Source organism: Plectropomus leopardus, chromosome 12, assembly GCF_026936395.1.
Source record: "Plectropomus leopardus strain MGB_pleo_1.0 chromosome 12, ASM2693639v1, whole genome shotgun sequence".
Classification (NCBI taxonomy): Eukaryota; Metazoa; Chordata; class Actinopteri; order Perciformes; family Serranidae; genus Plectropomus; species Plectropomus leopardus.
The window spans coordinates 20903415-20927424 of NC_142187.1; the positions used below are offsets into that span (position 1 = coordinate 20903415).

The 24010-nt window shown below is 38.3% G+C and overlaps 1 long non-coding RNA gene across 1 annotated transcript; it reads left to right on the forward strand.

Moving 5' to 3' along the window:
- Positions 1–567: 567 nt before the first annotated feature.
- On the forward strand, positions 568–12977 carry LOC148188097 (uncharacterized). Its single transcript, XR_015778110.1, has 3 exons — positions 568–732; positions 1006–1039; positions 12861–12977. It is a non-coding gene; the product is annotated as an uncharacterized LOC148188097 (long non-coding RNA).
- Positions 12978–24010: the final 11033 nt, after the last annotated feature.

Sequence of the window (24010 nt, forward strand, 5' to 3'; positions counted from 1 at the left end):
TGTGTATGAATGGGTGAATGTGACTCGCAGTGTGAAAGCACTTTAAGGGTCAAAATTACTCGAAAAGGCTTAAAAAAAAGTGCATGTCATTTAAAAAAAAAAATCATGGGAAATGCATGCCTCATATGAATTTTACACCATGTCCAAACAGCAAGCAAGCCTTGCTCTCTGACCAATCTAAATTCACCAAATATACCTTTCTTCATCAAAAATGCTTCTTGGCCAGTCTCTTATGATAGAACAATAAGAAACTTTTGTACGTAATAAATAAAGTAATGTCATTGCTGACATGATTTGTTACATATATCCTCAAATGAGCATTATCTTGGTTAAAAAATCAGTACCAATTAAACTATAAGAAAATTAAATGCTTATTCTACATATACTATAATATCAACAAGCATCACAAACTATTTAAAGAAATTAAATATTTTCTTATTTTCTTTTGTATTTTTTTTCCATATAGGCTGCAGTGATTGCTGAGTATGTGTATGTTGTTGTCCAATCGTAAGTCTCTATTTGATCACGTGACAAGACGACAGGTCTCCCGGCTAGGTGAAGCGCAAAGACGAGGTAAGCGTAACTAGGCAAGCCAAGCAAGCAGTCTACCACTTAAACACAAAATAAAGGGAAAAAAAGAACAGGGCGAGGTCCCAAAGCTCTCTACATTGGATTATTTTTTTTTTACAAACAGTCGCCAGCTCACGGACAAACCCTCGGCTGCCCTCTGAGGTGAGTCAACAAATATGTAGCAGGTAAGCTAACGTTAGCAGCAAGCTAGATAACGTCGGTCTAAATAATGGTGACGCAGGTAAATTTTAATACGAAGCACATTTTAAGACGATGCATACGTTATTTAGGCGAAGTTGTAGCGTACCAGTAATTTAATGTCTCTACCAGGTGGATAAGCAGCCTATAAATTATTATTCTAAGTTAATTAATTGCCTAGTAGCTGGCTACTCCTAGCATAAGGTAACCGTTATATTTACGTATTTTCGGTTGCAGGCCTAACCAGGCAGAGACAGCGTCATTCCCACTGGTGAGTACAAGTGTCTTTTGAAGGGGATTTGGGGTATGTGTTGGGCCGCCGTGCCCCCGTTTCAAAGTTAGTTGTAGTTATTTCTGAGTCAGGTCGCCGCCGAGCACCTGTTTCATTGCGTGTGCGTGCGTGTGTACTTTGGGGGTAAACTGTGCGCGTGCCGCTGAAGCTGGGCATTTTTCGGGACATGGTGTTGTTTGTTTGTAAAGAGTCTCGCTTATTTACTATATCCTTTTGCCTTTATGTCGAGGAGTGCAGTTGTTGTGAGGTTGGTGTACTAATGCCTGAAAAAGTCCGCGGTCATTTCAGAAGACAGTTAAATGTTCATCTCCTCTGCTCTCAGTTGCTTGTTGTCACGTTGGTGAACTTTAGCTGTCAGTACTATCCATGCTTCTGATCACTTTCTCTATGAACTCTGTGCTCTACATATAACCTACCATACCAGTAACACACTCCCACTGTAAAATCCAACACAACGTGATGATGGTCACATGGTGACAGTAACAGTTCATATTGTACTTGTAGTACCGATCATGATGATGATGATGATGATGATGATGATGATGAAGATGGGGTGAGAGTAATAGTACATATTGCACTTATAGTACAGATGGTGTTGATGATGATGATGATGGGGTGACAGTAACAGTACATATTGTATTTGTAGTACCGATGAGGTTGATGATTATGATGATGATGATGATGATAGGGTGACAGCAACAGTACATAATGTACTCATATTATTAATGATGTTGATGTTGCTGACAATGATTGGATGACAGCAAATGGACTAATGTACTTGTGAGCAACATTGCAGCATCGGCCTCTATGGTAATGGTTCCTATGCTGCATTATTGTGACTGTCATGACCTGATGAAGGTGTTATATACCACATACACAATATGGTTATGATGTTGTCATAATGTTCTTTATTTAACATGTTTGCCAATGCAGACACACATACAAATGGACAGACAGCTGTAATTTACAGATATATTCATATTATAGAAAAACAATAGTATACCCACCCCTTATCCTTCCCATCCTCCTTTGGCATCAAGAGTGCGTGGAAAAAAGAAAGGGGGTCCAAAATATAAATATTAATCACAGTGGCAATGTCTACACAGAAAGAAATTAGAAGATGTTGTCATATTTTATGCTCACTATATTGGCCCAATGAATTTATGGTGGAAATTTATTAATCTGCTCCTGTTGAGCGTGAATGGGCATAGGTGCAAGTCACCCTGTGTACAGATTAATGTCTATTGTTGTATGCTTCTGTGTCATATTGTTTGTGGTGTATGTGTTCTATTATGTTTTTACATTTGCTGCAAAACAAATTGCCCAAAAAATTAAATTGAACTGAATTGAATGAATTTGGTGGTACTGTATATATACGTCCAATTGTGTGAGCTTATCTAGGTGTGTGTATGTGTGTGCGCATGTACTTCGTAATTAACGAGCCCAAGGGACCGTCATAATAGCCTGCATGGGGGCCAGTTGTTAGTAAATTACTGTTGTACTTCTGTTGTTTCATATATACAATCCACATACTTATCAGCTGTTTGCTTAACTGGAGACATAACTACTTACAGAATACAGTTACTCATATTTTGTATTTTCAGTGCGTAACGCCATTGCTTGTATTTCATTACTGCCCAGCCATGATGATAATAACGTTAGAGATATTAGCAGAGTACTTGAAGGAGCAATAATGGGTGGGGTGTATTTGTTTGTATGTGTTGTGTTCAAATATCAACAATCTTTCTCCAGAGTTGCAGACTTCACCGTTAGGAGCAAACATGACTTGTGAGTAATCCAACCAAAAGTTGTTTCTTCAGAAGCCCTGTGAGGTGAATATATCTAATACTCCACATGCAAAAAAAGAGAAAAAATATAGATAATTTTGTGTAGAAGATTTTTTCTTGTCCCTTAATTCTCTTGTCACCCCTTAAATGAATTGTATGAACTCCTGGGCGTTCCCCAATTTCAAAAGATATTAGGTTTGACAATGCAAGTTCAATATTGTTTTTGACTTTAACTGTGTCTCTGTGATAAAACTGTATATAATTTTTTTTCTAAAATACCTGGCACACAACCCAGTGCATTTCCCACACATGCATGCAGGTTTCCAAACCTGCAGTGCTCCAGCATAACCAAGAGGAATATGAGTAGTTCTGTAGATCATCATGGGTGTCTGTTAAAGTCGTTTATAAAGAGAACATTTTATTGTAAAGCCATTTTCCATCATTGTAGTAGGTTATTTAAAATTGAAAATGACAGGTGCAATTGGAGGGATATAGATTAACAAACTGTAATGTAACAAAAAATGTGATGTCATATTGAGTAAGTAATATGATGATAGAGGTTATACATGCCCATCAAGGCTGTTGGACCATATTTGACTCAAAAAGCCAGATGTACAATGAGACAAATGCATCTTGTGAATTATCTGAAATCACCCTGATGTCCTCTCAGTCATGGCCACAAAATTAAATTTTATCACCTTGACAGAATCATATGAAACTTTACTCTTCTGACTGTGTTCTTATTCTCTGCTACCCAACACCACAGAGAGCTATAATATTACTGCCTCTGTGGGATATTAGCATATATGAGACACTTGAAGAGTAGTAGCCTCAGAGCTTCATTCATGTGGTGGGATTCAAAATCGCTATTGTGGTTTTTGTGAGTGACAGCAGTTTCCTGTCTTTGACCACTAATATAGTTATTTCTTCTCTCATCTTGATATGGAGCCTTTTTGAACATAGGAGGTATCATCAATCATATCTTTAAATGTGGTCATACACACACACACAGATACACAACCTTCTTATGTGGTCTTACATATAAAATGAAATGACAAGATGAAAATACTTATTTGACAATTTCAGTGTGTTTTAAAGGTCCAGTGTGTAGGATTTCGTGGGGTTTATTGCCAGTATTGGAATAGTATAATACAATAGTTTTGTTATTGTGCAGTAAAAACTTGGAATAACCTCCCAGAAGATGTTAGACAAGCTCGGACTCTGACCACTTTTCAGTAAAACCTAAAAATGTTCTTTTTTTACACTGCCTACTCCACTGGGTAATGCAAACTTATTTTTAAACTTAATTTTTAATCATTTTAAATAATCTTTTCATCTTTGCACCTCTGGTCCACACTTTTGCTATTTTTTTATGATTTTTATTTAGAAATCGTAAATCATTTAGTAGTTCATTTTACCTGTCTTATCTTATTTCTTTATTCTTTTGTTGCAAATCTGTTTTCTTTGTTATGTTTTATATTTTCCTGCTCTGTAAAACACTTTGGATTGTCCTGTTTTATGAAATGTGCTATACAAATACAGCTACCTTGCTTTGCCTTGCCTTGCCTAAAAAAAGTATATATATTCTCTAGTGTATAATCACCTAAAAATAAGAACCATTGTGTTTTTAGTACATTAGAATGAGCCGTTTATACAGATGTGGACATATTTGTTGGTACCCTTACAACTCATTGAAACAATGTTTCATTCCTCCTGAAAACTGATCGAGTTAAAAGCATTTGTCTCACGTATATCTGTGTTCCTTTGGTATGTCACAGAGTAAAGTATTTAAATAAATGTCTATTTTTATTAAATATGGAATTAGCAGTAATGGATGCCAATTACTTTTGTCAGTGTCAAGTTATTTCAGAGAAAATTGTGGGATCTTCTATTTTCATGGAAGGGACAAATATGTCCGCATCTGTATGTACATAGGGAGTGGGGCCTTGTCTATGGAGATCATGTATCACCACAATCTTTCGACCATAGCTCAGAACGGAAAAAAAACCCCCCAAAAACTGGCTCTAGACAGGGTTAATCACATGTTTGCATCGGCCATCAGAGCAGCCCCTCTGCGACAAGAGCATTGGAAAAAAACATTGTTTTTTTACGTGACACTGCTGTACTCTGTGTCTTTACTGGTTCAAACCACCATGTCAGTTTGTGTTGGCAAGAAGGGGCCTCTGTGGATAATTCGGCTTCAGGTAAAAACCCCCAAAACAATGACGTGAAGGAATTCTAACCAGGAGAAATTTCAGCTTTCAGCTGGTTGCAATGTGAAATCCTCACCACTAGATGTCACAAAATCCCCATAAATCTTACTCACTGGACCTTAATGGAACAGGCTTTACTTAAGACCACAGGTGAATACTTCTATGCACAGCACTCTGTGTAGTATGTCTGAATAAAGTAGATGGAAGGGACCTTTTTAGAGCTTGAAGCTCGACATATCAATGAACAATTAAAATAATGCTTTGTATACATTTTGCCTGCATTGGACACTACTCTTTGTCTCCCATTCCACTCACTATTTGTGTAAAAGGTCTTTAATCTTATACATTTTCTCAGTGCAACACCGTGAATAAATCAGTCATTGATTAGTCCTTTGGTCATACTGTTACAAATGTGGAATTAATACTCTGCTGTTGGCCTCTGAGGATATTCGGCCTTTGCGAGAGCAAGTGAATGAGCACCATCTGCTGGTGTGTTGGAAGTAATGCTGTTAACTTGATGGTGCATGACTAAAAACACAGATATGATATTACTCTGTTTTCAATGGACATGATTGTGTGGGGCAAAATGATGCTAATACTTTACATAACTAAAGTGTTTTTATTGGCAGCATAAGTCATAATATGACTTATATTAAATCAAATTACTTTCTGTCAGGTCATTTCAGCCATCTTGTGAGCACTACAGGACAGAATTTTTTAATGTTGTAATAAAGACATTTAAAAAAAAGTCCTTAGTTAAAGCAGTGATGCAGCTCCACAAGGAGAGGATTTTAAATTGATGATGACTGCATCAGCCTCTTTTTGCATCTTCAGCACTCCGTAAAGCGTGTGATAAATTGAAAAAATAGAGGGAGTTGCTTTTCTTTTAGAGCATAAAACAACAAAATCCTTCAGTGAATCTTGTTGGAATCATTTTGCAAAACACCGGGTTTTACCGTAATTCCTTATAGCTCCAATCGGGCTCTGCAAAAATGTCATTATTATTCACACTACTTGCCAATTCCCCATGTATGTCCCATTTACCTCTGAATGTTTGAACTGGGCTGCAGTGAGGAAACTTGCCGCGTAATTATTAAAAGTGTGTGCTGTCTGCTCGGAGGGGGAGATATTCTCTGGACATGATGTGACTGACCTTGTTGCTTTCAACCCATTCACACTCCCTCCCTGCTTCACTGGTGGATGTCATAGTGTCACCCACAGGGATGAGGGAGAGGGAGGAAGAGAGAGGTGGTTGGTAGAGATTCCTACACTGGTTGCTACTTACAAGGTCTACACACACACACACACACACACACACACACACACACACACACACACACACACACACACACACACACACACACACAATACTCAACCTCCTGAACACACACGCACAGCAAGTCACAGCCTCCTCACGTAGATTTCTGGCAAAGCCAAAGCGATGCAACTGCTACTCCATTGTCAAACTCCTGAACTCCCTCCCCTCTCCCACTCTTTCTCTCCTCACTCCCCCCAATCTCTACCCCAATCCCTGCTCGCTGGCCCCGCTCTTTTCTCCTGGTTGTCATGGAGACGGCTAACAAAGCCATCACTTTTACCAATTTCCTCAGAGACAGGTGCTGGCACAATGACTGCTTCCTCGCCGGCTGAAAGGGGAAGGGGCAAGAGGGGTCCATGGGAACTCCAGGCAGACACTCTGAGGGCTGTCCAAGTGTCCTCCTCCCCAGGCCTTGCCGAGAAAAGAAGGCTAATTTGTTGTCCCTGTTTTCCCAGGGAGGGGGGATGCAGGAGGAAGGAGGAGGGAGGGGGGAGAGGCTCAGGGTGCAAGGAGGGTGAGCGAGCAAGAGGGAATGAGGGAGAGAGAGAGAGAGAGAGAGAGAGAGTGTGTATGCAAAGGGGTGTCCACCAGTTTTCAAAACAGACCGCCTAATATCAGACTCCTCTCGCTTTCTCCTGCCAATGGGTGGCAAGGTCCTCCTTTCTCCCCTTGTTCCTTCATCTCCTCTTGCTTCTCCTATTCTCCTGCTACAACTCTTTGGGCCCAGAAACAATGGCAAGTCATGGCATCATGACTGCAAGATGTTTCAATTTAGCTTTCAGCAAGCGTTCACTTCCCTCTTTGTGAGTGCCTTGTGTGTGTGTGTGTGTGTGTGTGTGTGTGTGTGTGTGTGTGTGTGTGTGTGTGGATTGTAATGTGTAGTGGCAAATAAGCAGAGCTATTAAAAGAACACATTGATTTTCTTTCAAGAATTTAACTGCTTATTTGTTTGACCGAAAACAAACTTTTACCATAACAGATATATCTATATGTTTTTCAGTATTGCTTTTGTAACCCTAATTTCTTCTTCAGTAGCGTTCTTCAGTCCTCTTGGTGTGTGAGTAATAAGCGGGCTACAATTTCTCTTGTTTTAATCTTCTTTAATTGACAGTAATATGGCAAGACAGCGGACATACAACTTCTCTGTTCACATAACTTAAGCACACGTCAAGCCGAGCACAGTTATTGGTGCTAATAAGATAAAAAAAAATATATAACATGTTCAGTAAATTCGGTTACACTAGCATTTGTTTTTTGATGGTCATAGAGCCTGATCGCCAGAATAAGACGTTGACACTGTTTCTGCTTTCTGAAATCCACAGATATCTTATATTTGTATGTTTCAAATGTATGATGCAGTTTAGTGAGCTGAGTTTGTCACCAGAAGGAGGATGGGATGGTGGGTGGTGTGACACCAAGGGGGAACCTCCGGGGCTGAAAAATGAAGCAAACGCAGAAGTGTCAAAAACTGCAGGTCCTCATATTAAATCCCTTTAAACCTCCATGTTAAAATGGCCAAATTTATAGCAGAAATAAATGTTTACAGCCAAAAATACATTTTTGGTCTTTATTGATAATTTCAAATTTCATGACAACTGTACAGATGAAGAACTTATTTAAAAGTCATGTGTAAATTTTATTAAGGCTTGCAGTTATGCATATTTAAGGGAGTTTTTTTTTGCATAAAGATATAACTACATCGTTAGCATATCATAAAATTGAATCATAAAGAAACATAAAGTTTCAATATATCCACTATATATGAACGTATATATAACGTACAATGACAACATTCTGGTGATTGGGTTTGGCCATAACACCACGTTTTTCTGACTGATGCCTCTACTGATGGTAATCATAAACAGTGTAAGCAAAATCTACATTTGAAATCATGTTGAGTATTGTAAGACCTTGTGTGAGTGTGTTATTGTTACATGAGCCATTCAGTACCCCATGTAAAATATGTGGATTTTGTTTTGGGGAAGATTTTTACGTCAGTACTTGATAAAATTATGTTGTTTTTTTTAAGTCATTGTGTACTGGTTTCTTTCAGAGCTCAGCTGACAGTCTGAAAGAGGGGCTGTCTGTTGGCACAGCTACAAAGTATTTATTCTAAGAACAGAAGCCATGGGCTTTCAGTTTGAGGGAGGTGTATGTGTGTGTTTGTCTGTACATGTGTGTCTGCTTATGAAGTTGTGTGAGTTTTTGCATGTGTGTATGTGTGTGGGAGCTCTTGCTTGAATAGACCATACAAACTTTTTGTTGGTGGCACAAAACTCTTTGAGGCAGCATGTAAAGCACTTACCTTCTGTAAAGGACATGCCATTCAGCTGCAAAAGACCTTAACGGCTGTTGTATTTGCCTTTGTGTGTGTGTCTGTGTATGTGTGAGTGTGTCCGTCTGCGCGTGTGCAAATGGTGGAGAATATGCACGCTAAGGCCTTTGGCCCAGTGATGGATAGGTGCACCCAGTGCTTGCTGAGACAGAATCCTTATAACCACATATACAGTAGAAGCTTAATGAATGGATGGACTGGTCCAGATTTATATAGAATCTGAAAGTTAATCTGATATCTGACATTTTGTGCATGAAACTTAATTTGCTATTTGAAAGATACTGCACAAAATGAGTTATCATTATCATTGTCATCATACCAACTTTGAAGCATGCTACTTTTTTTGTGATCCAATTTTTATTAGCACATTACATTGAAACACAGTAATACAATGTAACAATCAATACACACCCAACATTACACCCCTGCCCCCCCCCCGGACCAATCACCACCCATCCAAAAATTATAGCAGACAGCTCAGCAAAATACAAAGTCATAACCATTTACATCACAAACACATTTCTACTGGATCAGCATCTTCATGCATGCTTAAATTGTATGTGAAGACAGCATAGTTCTAATTATTCTCAGAGCTGAAATTATAAATGAGCCAGCCCCTCTGAAAAAATGTTGCAGCCTTAGGGTTGTATTGATTGATTCCTTCTCAGTGTTCTTGAATTAGATTTGTACAATATGCAGTGTGCATTACTATATGCCATGGTGTCTAATATTCAATGCACCACTATGGGGCGCCAAAGTATCAAACCATACACACAGTCTGCTTACCATTTTAGCACTAAAAGAATACTTCACCCCGCAAGTGACTGTTTGTACATCAGTTACTCACCCCATCTTACCTTGAATTGTGATGATAACTGTTTCTTTCATACCTCCATGGTGAATAAAGAATGGAGAAAATTCTTGATGAATTGAATTTATAGGCGACCGCCTTTACAGCAACAAAAGTTTTTCAAAACATATGTTTAAAAAACTATGATACAACTCATACAGTCTTATTCAAGTCTCATTTATTCAGTTAAATGCTCAGTGCATCAAAACAGCTCTTTCTGATGGGGGACTGACTGTGAAGTAAACTTGCTCTCTTCAAACCCAGCCTCAGCCAGACATTGACAAAAACAATAATTTTACTTGGCCCATGACTTAAATTTATCAATTTTTGGTTTCTTTGTTCACTATGAAGACATGCAAGAAAAGCACATTTTCTCCATAAATTCAACATTACAATGGGTGAGTAATTGATTTGTATAATGGTCATTTTGGGCATTGAACTAGTCCTTTAAAAAGTTCCCAAGTTCAGCAGTGTTCTTCTGCATGTAGACGTTATTGTTTGAAGTATATTCAGTTTAAGATATGATTTGGGTTTCCTAATGGTTACACCTCATTTTTATCATCAGTATAATAATGTGTCATATTATATATAATTTAGAATTCTGTGTGGCGTTGTGACGTTTGAGCAGGGTGCCATGAAGTTTACAACTTGGTTGCCATAACACACATCAGCTGACCTGCAGGAAGTTTCTCAGCTGTCAGGGAAATCCTCATGTGTCACGCTCTGATCTATGTTTAGCATCCAGCAGCCACCTTCAATGTGACGTGAGGAGCGAAATACTGGACTCTGGGGTGAAGCAGGGCCAGGAGGATGAGTTAAACATGAGCAAACAGCTTCACAGTAGAGACAACTTTAACCTGTCCTTTAACACAAGTCAAGTTTTCTGTGGTTAAATAGTCTTTTTACATGACTTTTTCTTTTAAAGCTGTGCATTACAATAAGTAGAATAACAGATAAAAGAAAAACTTTAAATTCACGTATCTAAGCAAAATTATACAAGAAGTGAAACAAAAAACAATCTGAGGTTTTGGGGGTTTTTTTTAGGTGAAGGTTCACTTTAAACAGTCAGATGATACTGAACTGGTTAAATCCAGAAATCCTCAGGCCAGCACAGGGTCAGGGACTAAAAAGGCTTGGTCACCCTTCAATGATTTCCATGACTCATTTTGCATCCTGTTGCCAGGGGGTTGGTTTGTTTGTTAGGGTTGTGTCATTTCATAAAAGTTCAAATAGAGCAAATAGTCATGTGTCATAAATCTGTTGAGCTGTTACTTCCCTTTTACGTTCCTTGTATAGGTTGTCATCGATGCCATTGCAGTATTTTCCTATGTCTGCAGCGATTAAATCACCAAACTCTCAGCATTAAAGAAAATTGCCAGTGATACTGAGGCTACCTATCATTTCTAAACGAAAAAATACATGAATGTAATAAATCACATTCAAAAACTAAATTAAACCACGTAAACCAGAGAATATTCACCTAAATGTGAACGCAAGAAACATCATTCATCTTTAATTAATAAATTAAAATTACTAGTCTTTTGAGAAACTGTAAGCTATAGTCTGATCAGTGATTTTTGTTTTCTCTAGACATGAAAGAATACATTAAAAGCATTACATGCAAAATGTAATGTCACTTCTTTTATGAATCCCCAAGTCTTCTGAATCAATTTGGACCTTTAATCATTTTAGACATAATGATTCTATTCTGTCCAGAATACACCTAACTTGATACATCATGCATTACAACATTAATAATGAAAAGAAAATATGTTCTGTTGTCTAAAAGGCACTAAAAGTCATTTGTGTAACGTTTATTTTTTAAATTTTTTAATTTTTTTTATGGAATCCTCAACTGACCACATTAAGAATCAAGTCATATCCACTGTGTCATCTCAGAGAATTCAGGTCAAGCTGCTGTTCTCCTCCAAATATTCATTTAATGACAACTAATGGGAAACATCATCAAAATCACAGCTGTGCATGCTCTTTTGCATTCTGGCCATGACTTTATAGTGGTTATAGACAAGCTGTAAAATGCTTCACAGCAGGAAGACAGAGAGGAAACTAACACACACTTTGTGTTTGATTTATTTTCAAAGGAACTGCTTCAGGCTTCTTCTCTATGCATCATGTAAATGTTGACTATAGAAGAACAAGTTGTTTTTAATCCATCAGGGGGAAGCATTGTGCAAGCTATTTCGCTGTCGGCCTGGGTGTCTTTTGTAATTGCAGCTGTGCTGCTTGATCCTCTCCATCCATCCCCTCCTCTCTGCCTCTCTCCCTTCTCTGTTGAACTGTTTATTAGCTTTCCACATGAGAAGAGTGAAGGGACAGTGAGGTAGTGATGGTGATGTGAGGACAATACCGTGTCGCATTTGTGACCAACAATACTCCTGTGTGCCAAACCCGACTCTTTGGGCTGGTTTACATCCTCTGCTCCTCTGCAGCTCTTGTTTCTAAAAAATGTTTTATTCGCTCCAGTGATCCAGAACCTGACAGGGCCAAACAGTGACAGCAATGCACAGCTGTGACCATCTACTGTAAGATGTTATTGAGCTGCCTGATTCAGCTGGGGAACAACCACCAGCACTGAAACATGTACTGTAGATCATCACATCACCCGTCACTATCTCATTATGTCTGCTGCTTGTTCTCTTCGTGTGTTTTAATGAGAGTCTAATGAATATTGCTGGTGCAACTGGCCTACATACAGTTTGCCTTGCATGCTAAATCACTCTCCGGAAATTAATATTCAACAGTTCACTGTTTTGACTCTAATAACTGCGGATATAAAGCTTCTTCTTTACAGACATAAATTGAGAAATATAAAAACAAAAGTACATGATTTGTACATGATATTTTTTTTGATATTATTATATTTTGAAGGATAAAAATCTTCCATCACTCTCAAAGGGACAGCTCACCTCAACAAAAATAAATACTTTTCCTAGATTGTTTTGGTGTGAGTTACCAAGTGCTGGAAATATCAGCTGTAGAGATGTCTGCCTTTTCTCCAATATAATTTTCCAATTAATTATAAAAAGCTAATGGAGAGGGATAAACAGAACAGATTTTCAGCATATGTAGATAACGTTTATGGTTGTGAGAAAAGAAGATTATCACAGTGACATCAGGGTCTCCTCTTGTGTAAACTGCATGTTCTTTCCCTGTTGAGAGTTGAAAACACTTTTGCCTTATTTTGACACAGTAAGAGCTAATGTAGAGTCGATTTACTTTTGTCGTTGTGCCATCTCTATAATAACCCCGCTCCTTTCCTCTGCTCTGACCCCGCAGTGATTCATAGACAGACAGTGCAAAGCTAAAATAGCAGCATTCAGTCAGTCACCCACTCTGGAGATTATCTGGCTGTTGCCCTGCAGGACAAGGCAGAAGTGGAGTGCACATGGAAACACAAACACTCTCTTTCTCAGATGATATAATGTATGCAAAATGTGTGAATCATCTGTCGCACTCTTTAAAAATATCTGTATGTCTCAAATATTGAGAGAGTATGAATTTATTAAATCAAAAACTTTTTTTATGTGTGTATGTCTAGGCAACTTGAAAGTGCCTGAAGTTAGAATGGCAGCAGTTCTATTTTTGGTAAATTGGCAGTTTGGTAAATCCAGATGCGTTTACGCCTGCAGTTTTATCTGCTGTTCTTTGCTGTGCCTTGTGGTGATGCAATCAGTGATGCGTAACTCTGTTTCCGACTCTTTTAATGTGGATTTTGGTATGTCAAATTTGCCTTTTCCTCTTTGCTTTTAATCTATTCACATCCTGCGTCAACGTCCTACTTTTAGTTTTGCATTGTTCTATTCTGGTGAGATACACAGCAGGCGAGGATCCACATACAGGCGAGCTATAATACACACTCATGGAGATGGCCTCAGTGCTAAGAGCCGCAGATGTTTCAGGCAAAAATAGTAAAAGAGGGAGAAAGGCACAGTTTACTTCTGGGCAGGATTTTTTATTTACAGGTGCTCACAAAATACGTACATTTTGTTTTCAGGTGACCAAGACAGAACTGTAGGTAGACATGCATCTAAAAAAGACACTGGTCTGTAGTTTTTTTTGCTGTGTCGTGTCCACAGATAATCAGAAAGTCATGTCATGAAGTGAGTACAAACTGCTATGTAACATATAAGTGACAGAATGGAGGAAAATGCTGTATTGGAGAAGAAGCGAGAACAGGAAATAGAGTGAAGAACAGATGTGGGTACAGACAGAACAGGCAGAGAGATTTACAGGTGACTGGTAGGACTAGATGTGCCTATAAAAAGAGTGAAATACAGTGAGTCACTCATAACAACGGGTCAAATGAATCTCATATCTTCTTCCATCTACTGCAGAAAAACAAAGTTGAACATGATACATCAAATCTTCAGATCTGATTCCAGACTTTAAATTAAATAATTTGAGGTGAGAATAGCCCTTTTCACAGAGAGGTTGTGCTAAAGAGTCACTATGAAGTTCCTTCTTTATGCCACCTTTACATTTTCACGCACAGCCAAACAGCGGCGGCATCATGCCACTCCAGTGTGTGATTTTAGGTAGCACGCTGGCATTTCGAAAGCAAAGGAGGCATAACGGGCATGGCATTTAACACAACAGAGTCTGCCTCTTGTGTGACATATAACAGCAGCGCTTTTTAAACAATAACAGGGCATAAAGTGGCAATAACAATCATTTACCATCTGTGTTATATGGCAGCTGATTTCATCCTCAATTTAGGATGAGGAGCTCCTGGACCTCATTTTTTTCCCCAATTTGCAGACAGTTACAGCCACTGTTATTCTGGTAGAGATACTGGTAGAGAGGTACTAGTAGAGAGATAGATTGTGTTACTGGTTATTGTTATTGCCACTTGTTATTGTTCTGTGCATTACTAGCATTAATAGTTATTTTTTCTGTTCCTGCATTGTCTTAAGTGCCTGTGTCAGATATGACCAAATATATATATATATATATATATATATATATATATATATATATATAAAATTTCAAAATTGAAACAAAAAACATTGCTAGTTTTTACTACATTAATTTACATATGTTTAAAATGTGTCATTGCCAAAAGCTAAAAAAATGTTTTGAACAGGTTGCTGAAAGTTTTAGAATCTGGTCCAATTGAATTTGTAACTAAAAATCTCTGATGTAGATTTGCTTCTTTACAGTGTGACAGGATCCAAAGTGTCCAAACAATCCAGTTGCCAGAAAAGTTGGCATAGTACGTTTCTGCAAACCACAGATACGTTACATTTGTGTTTCAAAGTGCTATATAAAGGCAACTAAACTCGCTTGAGTTTCATTAAAAGATTTCGCGTCTCATCAAAGAGGGTTCTTCAGTTCTAGCTGGCTGGTTTGCAACTTCCCATCAGCCAGTTAATCCAGCTGACCTGAATGATTGCAAATCTTCACCAACATGTTTTGTACCTGTCATACATATATCAATGTTTCTAAAATGATGTAAGTCAGATATCATGTATATATGAGCTTAGTTTCGTATCCGGAGTAGCCAAGCAGCAGACCACCGTTACATATCCGTTGTGTTTTTTAACCACACATAATGACCTTTCCATTGCTGGTTGTGGCAACAGTAGCAACAACAGGGTGTTAAGCCAAAACACATTCTTTTCTTAACCATGACTGAGTTGTTTTGTGACTAAACCTAACTACATGTGAACCACAACATTGTCATTACATGAAAGTCAAATGTAAAGACATGTAAAGTGGTGTGCAGAAATGCACAATGTCAACATACTGTTGAGTGGGTTGTGTCCAACAATTGCATGTTGTGCTTGACAACAACAAAGCTTTATTCTTCTAATATAAGATTACAATTACATCACTAGCTTGGTTAGCCAACACACTGCTCAAAGGTATTTTACTTCTTTAAGGGATTATTTCCTTGGATTTTTCTTTTTTGACCCTCTTTCTTAGTCTTGTACAACATACTTATATCTTACACGCAGCCCAAGAACCATGCACAAATGAATACACAGTAAATGCCTATGGTTAAATACTGATCTGAGAAACAGCATTAAAGTAATTTCTGTTTAGTCTGTAACAACAGGATGCAGGAGATGCTGCTGCAGAGAAGGGTACAGAGCAAACAGGAAGTCAGTGCTGTGTTCTCTGGAAATTTCAGAGAATTTCAATGCTTCATGGTTTTTACTGCGGCGTCTTCTGCCGTTATTGTTTTCAGTGGAGTGCTAATTTGAATTCACGTATGCTATGTCTCTCGTTTCTTTTAACTTTTCCCTTATCAGGATTTATTATCGACAGTTTTTAATTACTTTCACTGTAGTCTTTTTTATTATCGGTTATTTTTACAGTTTTGGACCTATTAGATCGATTGACTCATCTTCAGTACCACATTTTATGTATTATCCTGTTTCACGGTAAACATAGGCCCTTTTTTACACAGAGATCGCACTGTAAGGTCCCTACTAAGCCCCTTCTTTATGCCTCCTTTGTATGTTTACACAGAACCAAACAACAGTGGCATCATGCTGCTCCAGTATGTTATTTTGAATTGGTTCCGGCATCATGGGACCAAAAATGGCTTGACATGCATGACATTAAACACAAGAGCGTCTGCCTCTAGTGTGACATATAACATACGTGCCGGCAGTGCTTTATAAACAATGACAATGGCATAACATGACAATAACAGTCCTTCTCTCTGAAATTGTGGCTGATCTCATCCTCTGCTCGGAGGGTAAGGAGCTCCTGAATCTCATTATTTTCCTAAAATGCAGACATTTATGGCTCCTCTTCTTCTTCTTAGTGCTAGCCACTAAATACAAACAGCTATTTAAATCTCACATGGTGGTTCACACACATAATACGCCATGAAAACATAACACCCATCCCGCAATGGTCCTATCTTTCTGACTGATGTGTTAATACAGACACTGTTTCGGCGGTGTTACTATTGCTGTTACTACTGGCGGCTTAAAGTCGAGACTGCTCCGTCCTCACATTTGAAGACTGTGCGTTTTATACAGAACGGCAAGGCGGCTTTACTGTGTGATATTACCGCCTTGAACAGGGAGTGTTACAGTGGCTATAGTAGTACTTTTCAGTACAAGGTAGGCCCTGCCACATTAAAGGTTTTCATACACACTCTCTATCGCTCTCTCTCTCTCTCTCTGTTAGATACACACACACACTCTGCAATAGAGCCACAGTTGTGTTAGATAGATCACTCAGCTGGTTGCGCTCCAGCACACTCTCTTTTCTATCGTCCCATGACTGCAGCAGTGTGATAGGAATAAAGACTGCTTATATGTGTTCACACATCTACAACAATATAATGTTGTGATGTCCCCCTTCACTCCCTTTGTAATATCACTATGCTAAGTGCCTTACAAAAGCTGCAGATTTGGTCCAACTACGTCAGAGTTGTTGTTTGTTATCCATTAACTGTGAGATTACGACATCTCGAATCTGGTGCTTGAATACATTACAGCCAAATCCTTTGTTGGATAACATTGTAGCTTTCTGGGAAACTGTGACAATAGGGTTTTTAGTAGAGGAAGTAAATAAAAAAGAGGCTACAGTGCTCTCATTCTTATCTTAGCCTACATCCACTTCATCTTGATTCATTTTCCTCTAAAATATGATTATATAATATAGCATGCAGTTATTTTGTTAGATGCCTTTATACAATTGTATTAAAGGCCTTTAAACAAAGCTCTGGGGATACTCAGTCTGCCAATGAGCCTTCTGTCAAAAAGTACTACTTTCACAATGCACCATCTGTTTTTCTGTCTTTGGTTACATCCACTCATTTTTTCATATTTTTGAACATTTACATTTTCACATTTTAAGTCAGTGTAACATGGACGGGGTGGCTGTTAGATGTGATAGGTGCCACCCCAAACACTCACAAATGATTCATGACAACGACAAAAAACAAACCTGAAGATAGAACCAGAAAATAACATCACAATGGCTGACAGAACAGCTGTCATTTTTTGGCAGATATCACAACAGATATGTTGCATATATAAATCTTTCTGCTTGTTAGATGTATGCAGCCTTTTTCAAAATAAACTTCAGTAAATCACCTTGTATTTATGTTTTTTGTCCTTGCGCAACATAAGCTTTAAAAAAGGTTGAGGTTTTAAAAAAAAAAAACCATCATGGTTTCGGTCTGAATTCATAAGAGAAGCAAACAGTAGGCTCCCAGGTGAAAGTCAGGGGTTTGTTGGACCAATCCACCGCCCCTCCTGCCTGTATACATCTCAACAGAGCACATGAATAGAACAGAGCCATCATTAGTGTTAATAGTAACACCTGTGCTTTTCCTACTATGACAAGGCAAAGTGTTTGCTGCAAAGCCCCATTACATAAATGGGATTATAATATTCAGTAGATTTCAGTGTATGTACAAGCAGTGTAGGGAGGAGGGGTCAAGTTTGAATGTTGTGTTTGCAAACAGTAACTCACAATTCCTGGCTAGTATAACTTTAACATGCACTGACTAAACATTAAGCTACTGTATAGGGAAACTTATCCTCACAGCATTGGCTTGAACTAATGAGCAACACAGATACACTCCCCTTCTCAGTTTATTTTTTTCTCTCTTTAATCTTTCATCTCTTCCTGAACTCCATCAGGGGAGGACCTGCTTCCCTGTGGCCTGCTGGGTAGAACACAAGTATAAAAAGATGGCTGAGAAGTCTGATACGCAAGTTTGATGGATATATAGAAAGATAGTTGTTATAATTTTGCTTGAAATGATCATTTTATTTTGTAAATGCTCCATAAAACATGGTGCACTACATCCAACACTTTCCTTTTGTTGTTGTTGTGTAAGCTGCCAGGTCAAAAATAGGGTCCTTAATTAAATCCCAAACCTCCATAATGAAGCATAATGATCAGCAAATACTGCATTATGATGATACACAAACACAGTTACCGATGATTGGAAACTCTTTTCTTGTGACTGTTATATAAGACAGGACTGTGTTTGTTGTGCTCTGCTGATAGGTAATTCAAGGTGAAATAATGGAGACTGTAAAAGCCTCTCCATCAGTCCTGTAATGAAAGCAGTGTTGTCACTTCATTGCACACTCACACTGCTACTCTAATGCATCACTCTCTCTCTGTTTCTCAACAGACACAGACACGTGCACAAACACAAGTACGCTGATACAGTACATGTGTCCACTTATATGCAGACACACACCTGATGTGCAAACACACTCAACAACTTATTGTTAAATCTACTTTCAGCCAGTTGAGTGATGAAACATACTCAATATTTCAGATGTATTTGAGCCTTTGCTACCACAAAATTCATAGTTTTGGTCTTGATGTTATTTGTCTCTTCTCTTCTGTGCTGCCGCCATCTCAATAATAAAAGAAAACAGATCATATTCTGAGCAAAAAGAAAGATTGATGTGATGTTTTACTGTATTTGCACAACACTCAAACATGCACACACATGATACTGGCCTTTGTATACACATACGCACACACACACACATGCTCAGTTGCATAATATAATGGTCTTGTTGCTATGGCTTAACAACATTTAGGGCTTGCTTCTTTTTACTGACATATCTATTTGGGGTATAATGTAACTTGAGTATAATTTCTTGTAAATGCAGGGTTTCTTGAAAAGAAACAAACTGCAACATTTTACAAACTAGCTTGAAGGTGATGTGGCTATTTCTGATTACAGAATCAGCCTGTATGTTACTGTAATTCTTTGGTGCATCTGTGAGTGTAATTACAACAATTCACTCACTCACAAATAAACTTAGTGTGTTTATAGGTTGTGCAGGACTCTTGTTTTGAATGAGGTTTTCGAGGGTGAAATTATGTGATTACTGTCTGATGAAAAACTTGTATCTTTGAGAGACTGCGATGACAAATTTTTATTTCTTGTTTTAATTAAAATGTCCCATAAGTATCTATTGTGAAGGGAAAGCTACAGATTTAGCTTTGCCTCTCTATAACATTAATGGACAGATTTTAAAAACTGATGCAGCAGAACAGGACATGTTAACTTTTTATTCCATATCTTCGCCTTCCTTGTCAAAACCTGGTGCCCATATTATTCACAATGCAGACAATTTGGTCTGCATTGTCATTATTTGTAATAGCGGCAGCTGTAACACATAATGATGTAGCCTCAAGCTGCTCCCCTCAAGCGACGATGAGCTACAGAGGTTTGGTGACCTCGCTTCTCTCTAACTTTTTCAAATTTGCAGTCCCAACTGATGCTGACTTGATTGACATCACTTGAGACAATTTATCCAACTTCCCATAGTTCCCTCTGGAACAACAAAAGGCTTTCGATGCAGTAGTGCTTTTCAACACCTGTAAACAGATGTTTATGTGCAAAATTGGCCCCCTATAAAGTATCGTTGTTGGTACCTCACCTTTCATTGCATCACCTTTGATAAATGGATTGAGTCTACATCCTGGGCTCACCAAAATCTATTAAATTATCAGAACCTCATAACACTGTATAACATGCCATTGGCAGGATGTAATGTGTTAAAATTATATGCCGGCAGAATACCATAGGAAGGTCAGTTAGGATCTTTTGTTATGGTGGACACATGAATTCCCTGTGCAAAGTCACACAACAGGTAGTATAAAGAGTGAGAAAGTCTAATAAGTAGGGAGGTGGACGATTCAAATAAACACAGGACTTTCACCGAGAAGACTGCTGTTCATGTCATGTGTGAGAGTCGGTGTTTATTATGACTTTATCTGCTTACCTGATTTATGCTAGTACGTTAGCTAACAGGATGTAGTCAAGTATGACGTGCTTACATCCCATACACATTTCCTTTCATTAAGGGACTCCGTTTCTATCATTGAGTAAACTGACAACCCCAGCCAAAGTGACATATTTGTTAATATTTCATACTATAGTCAATGCATAACTATAACAGGACAGAACAGCTGATAAACTGTACAATTAACCCAAATAGTGGATGCAATAACTGCAGTAAGTTTGTGTTAAACAAGAAATTTGAATGAATTTGTTTCCCTGAGTTTCCTTAATATTTTAGAAACTTTTTATTTTTTTTTTCTTCTCCCTGACAGTTGGTCATTGCTCTCTCAGACTATCTCATTGGTTGTTTTGTTTTGACTGTACACTTTCATGTTGCAAGATGAGGCAACTTAGCCGAGTGAAGTCTCTGTCAGTTCAGGTCTTCGTAGTGCTCTTATCCGGTGAAATTGTTTTTAAGATAATTATCTCAAATAATAAACACTTTTAAAAAATAACAATTTTATTTAGTTTTAATCACAAAATAAATGGATTGAGATAGAGGCCTAAGTGTGTAGTTTTAAGTTTAATGATCCCCAGTTTGGGAACCGGCGACCAAGAAACTGTTTTGAAACCATTAGAGTCCCTGTCTCTATGACACTTATCTAATAAATCTGACATCTGCCACATTAACATTTTAATTCCACAAAGATGAAACTACTTTGACTTTATATGAAAACCACCTCCACTCAAAGTTTTCTCCTAGACAAAATGTGTGTGTGGGGACAATCAAAGTCACAAATCAACAACATAAAATATCTTTGCACGCAACATCTCTTAAAATCTCCTCTTCTAGCAAAGACTCACAAACACACCTCAAAGCTCACAAGGATGTTTACAGCTCAGTTTTGGGCGGTTGCTCTCTGCTTCCCTTCTAATCTCATTGTGTCTCTGCTGGCCTCTGATCTTTGGCATTTTCGACATTCCAGCCATCTGCTACTCTCTCATTTGCCTGGCAGCATCCCAGCAGCCCTAAACTAAACAGACTGCCTGCAACCTCAGCTTTTATTCCTCTGTCCTGCCTGTATATGTCTCAGTCAGAAAGAAAGAAAGAAAGACAGAAACAAAGAAAGAATGAAGGAAAGAAAGTTCACTCTTAATGCCACAAAATATAGTTTTATTAACACATTACATTAAGTGTTGTGAGAACCACAGATAGTAATAAACAATTGTGGTTGGCACAATGACGTTCAAACTGGAGATTTATTTTGCCTGTTTTACACCAACAGCGCTCGGCCACAGACCGAAGTGTTTCATCAAGCATCATCAATCTGAAAGTGAGAGTCAGTGTCACCACTACACAAATTAGCACGACAAAAAAGGATTGATGAGCAATCAAACGCGGCTGTGACGTCAGACATTTTCCACAGAGAAAGGTTGTGTTTGTTTCCTCTCTGGTTTGTTGAAGGTGAAATAAAATGCTGTGGTTGAGCAGACAGGATGTGAAAAGGTCATACAGTGGTTCCATCACTTTCACATTTTCTCCCCATCTTTGCTGTTATGTTGTCTATCACTTTTTCTCACATTCATTTACTTGTTTTTCCCCCCTCCAGCTTAGAACTGTTAGAGAAGTTAGAGAACAGTTGTTTGATGTAAAAATTCACAAACAACAAAACAGCAGAGAAAAAGACTTTTGAAAACCATTTTGTTTCTCTTCAGTATTATTATAGAAATTCTAAAATGCTGAAATTGCGACTTAAGGGAACAGATTTTGAGGAGCACTAATCACTATTTTCATATTCCCAAATCATCAAATGACCTTGTGCGATATGGAAGTCGCTCATTGTGAATACAAAAAAATTACAGTCAAACTCTGTTCCCTTCAGCTCTACATAGTGTATTAGCCTCTGTCTGCTGATTGTTTTGGTTTTACAGCCTGCAACTCTGTTTTGGTTCCCTCTGAGCACTCACTGATGTTTTTTTTTAAATTTCTGTTGTTTTTTTAAATTTCTGTTCTGGCTGTTTTCAGAGGAACACATCTAATAAACCCACTGTACACCACCTGCATTGCACCTCACAGCAGCAGACAGAAAAAAGTTAGCAAATAAGCACTGTATAAAAATAATGGACCTAGCCACTTTGACATCACCCATTGATTTATGGACTCCCGTTTTGAAAATGAATATAGAAAGAGAACTAGATACAGAGATGGAAGCGGGGCTCTGTTTTTTCCTATGAGAGTTGATCAGTGGTGCATGAAGACAAAAAAATTATTAATTACCCCTAATTGTTTAACGTGGTGCCCACAGAGCAAGCACACTAGAGATTTACCGCAGCCAAACAGCTAACTTCCAGTTTGTCCACTAATTTACATATACCTCTTTTGCAATGTAAGTCTATGAGGAAAAGTTTCCTTGCACCCCATGGCATAACGTGATGGACGCGGGAGTATTAATTCCATGTTTGGTGGCCACTATGTAAAACTGGCTTCAAGGCCTGGTGCTGTGCCTAGGGGCTTGGTTGTGAAGCCTCAAGTTTGGTATTTTGTTGGGTTTTTTTTTGTTTTGTTTTGTTTTTGAGCCAGAAAGGAGCAAATTTGGATAAGAGGATGGAGCTGTGGAAAAGTGAGGGGTGGATCTGGCTCACAGACTGTAGGGATGCCTCGCAGACAGCTTGTCCCTGCCCTTAAATATGCAAAACTTTAAGCATTAACAAAATGTATTGTAGTGGTTTACATAAAAATTCACCCCCTGTACAGTTGTCGTGAATGTTAAAACTAGCTATAGAGACCAAGATTGTTTGTGTACCAGGCTGTAAAAACAACATGTAGAAAACATGATTGTTTCTGCCGTAAAGTTGGGAATTTCAACATGGGGGTCTATGGGGATTGGGTCAGATTTGGCGCCAGCCTCAAGGCATTGGCTTTATTTTTCTGCCTGGGAGGCTGCAGCTTGTTAGCAACTTGCTAATGAACATATAGTGAACAATTTATCAACTAATGAGCAGATGTCTCTCTCAGAAGTTAGTGGAGACCACAAGCTAAAAGTAGAGTGACTTTTGCTACATTTGTTAGGTGGTTAGAAGTATGTTTACAAATTAATGCTGATGTTTACTCATGGCTGATCAATAGTTTTCTTACAAGTTTGCCGCAACAGCTTTATGAGGTGACAATACGTAAGTGTTGTGTTTACAGCTTGCTGAATTGCTCCCACGTTGCCAAGAAAACGATTAATACAGTTTAAGTGAAGTCCAGTATTTTCAATAAATAATTTAAACATAAAAAACACCTATACCGTCATTACACACTAATTCTAGTGCACACATGAGTAAATATGACAAAACCATCATTCAGTAACTTGTCAAAGTTTCAGTAAACATCCATTTACAGACAGTAATAAAGATCAGCTTATGTGCGGCACCTGTATGACAGACAGTCTGGGTATTTTATCAGGTAATGATTGCTAGAAAGGCTTTCAAAGTTCAGTCTTCAGGGGAGTTTTACAGCGCAATATTTGAATGACACATGTTTTATGTGACACATGCACCCTCGCACAGTTGCTACATCTGACCGCAGCAGTGTCACACGGGACATTGTTACTGACTTCCTTTGTGCTGTTTACAGCAGTCTGCAAACACCCCGTAGTATATCAAGGTGCTTGTGTTTTTGCATATTTTGTTTGGGGGGGTTTTTTTGCATATT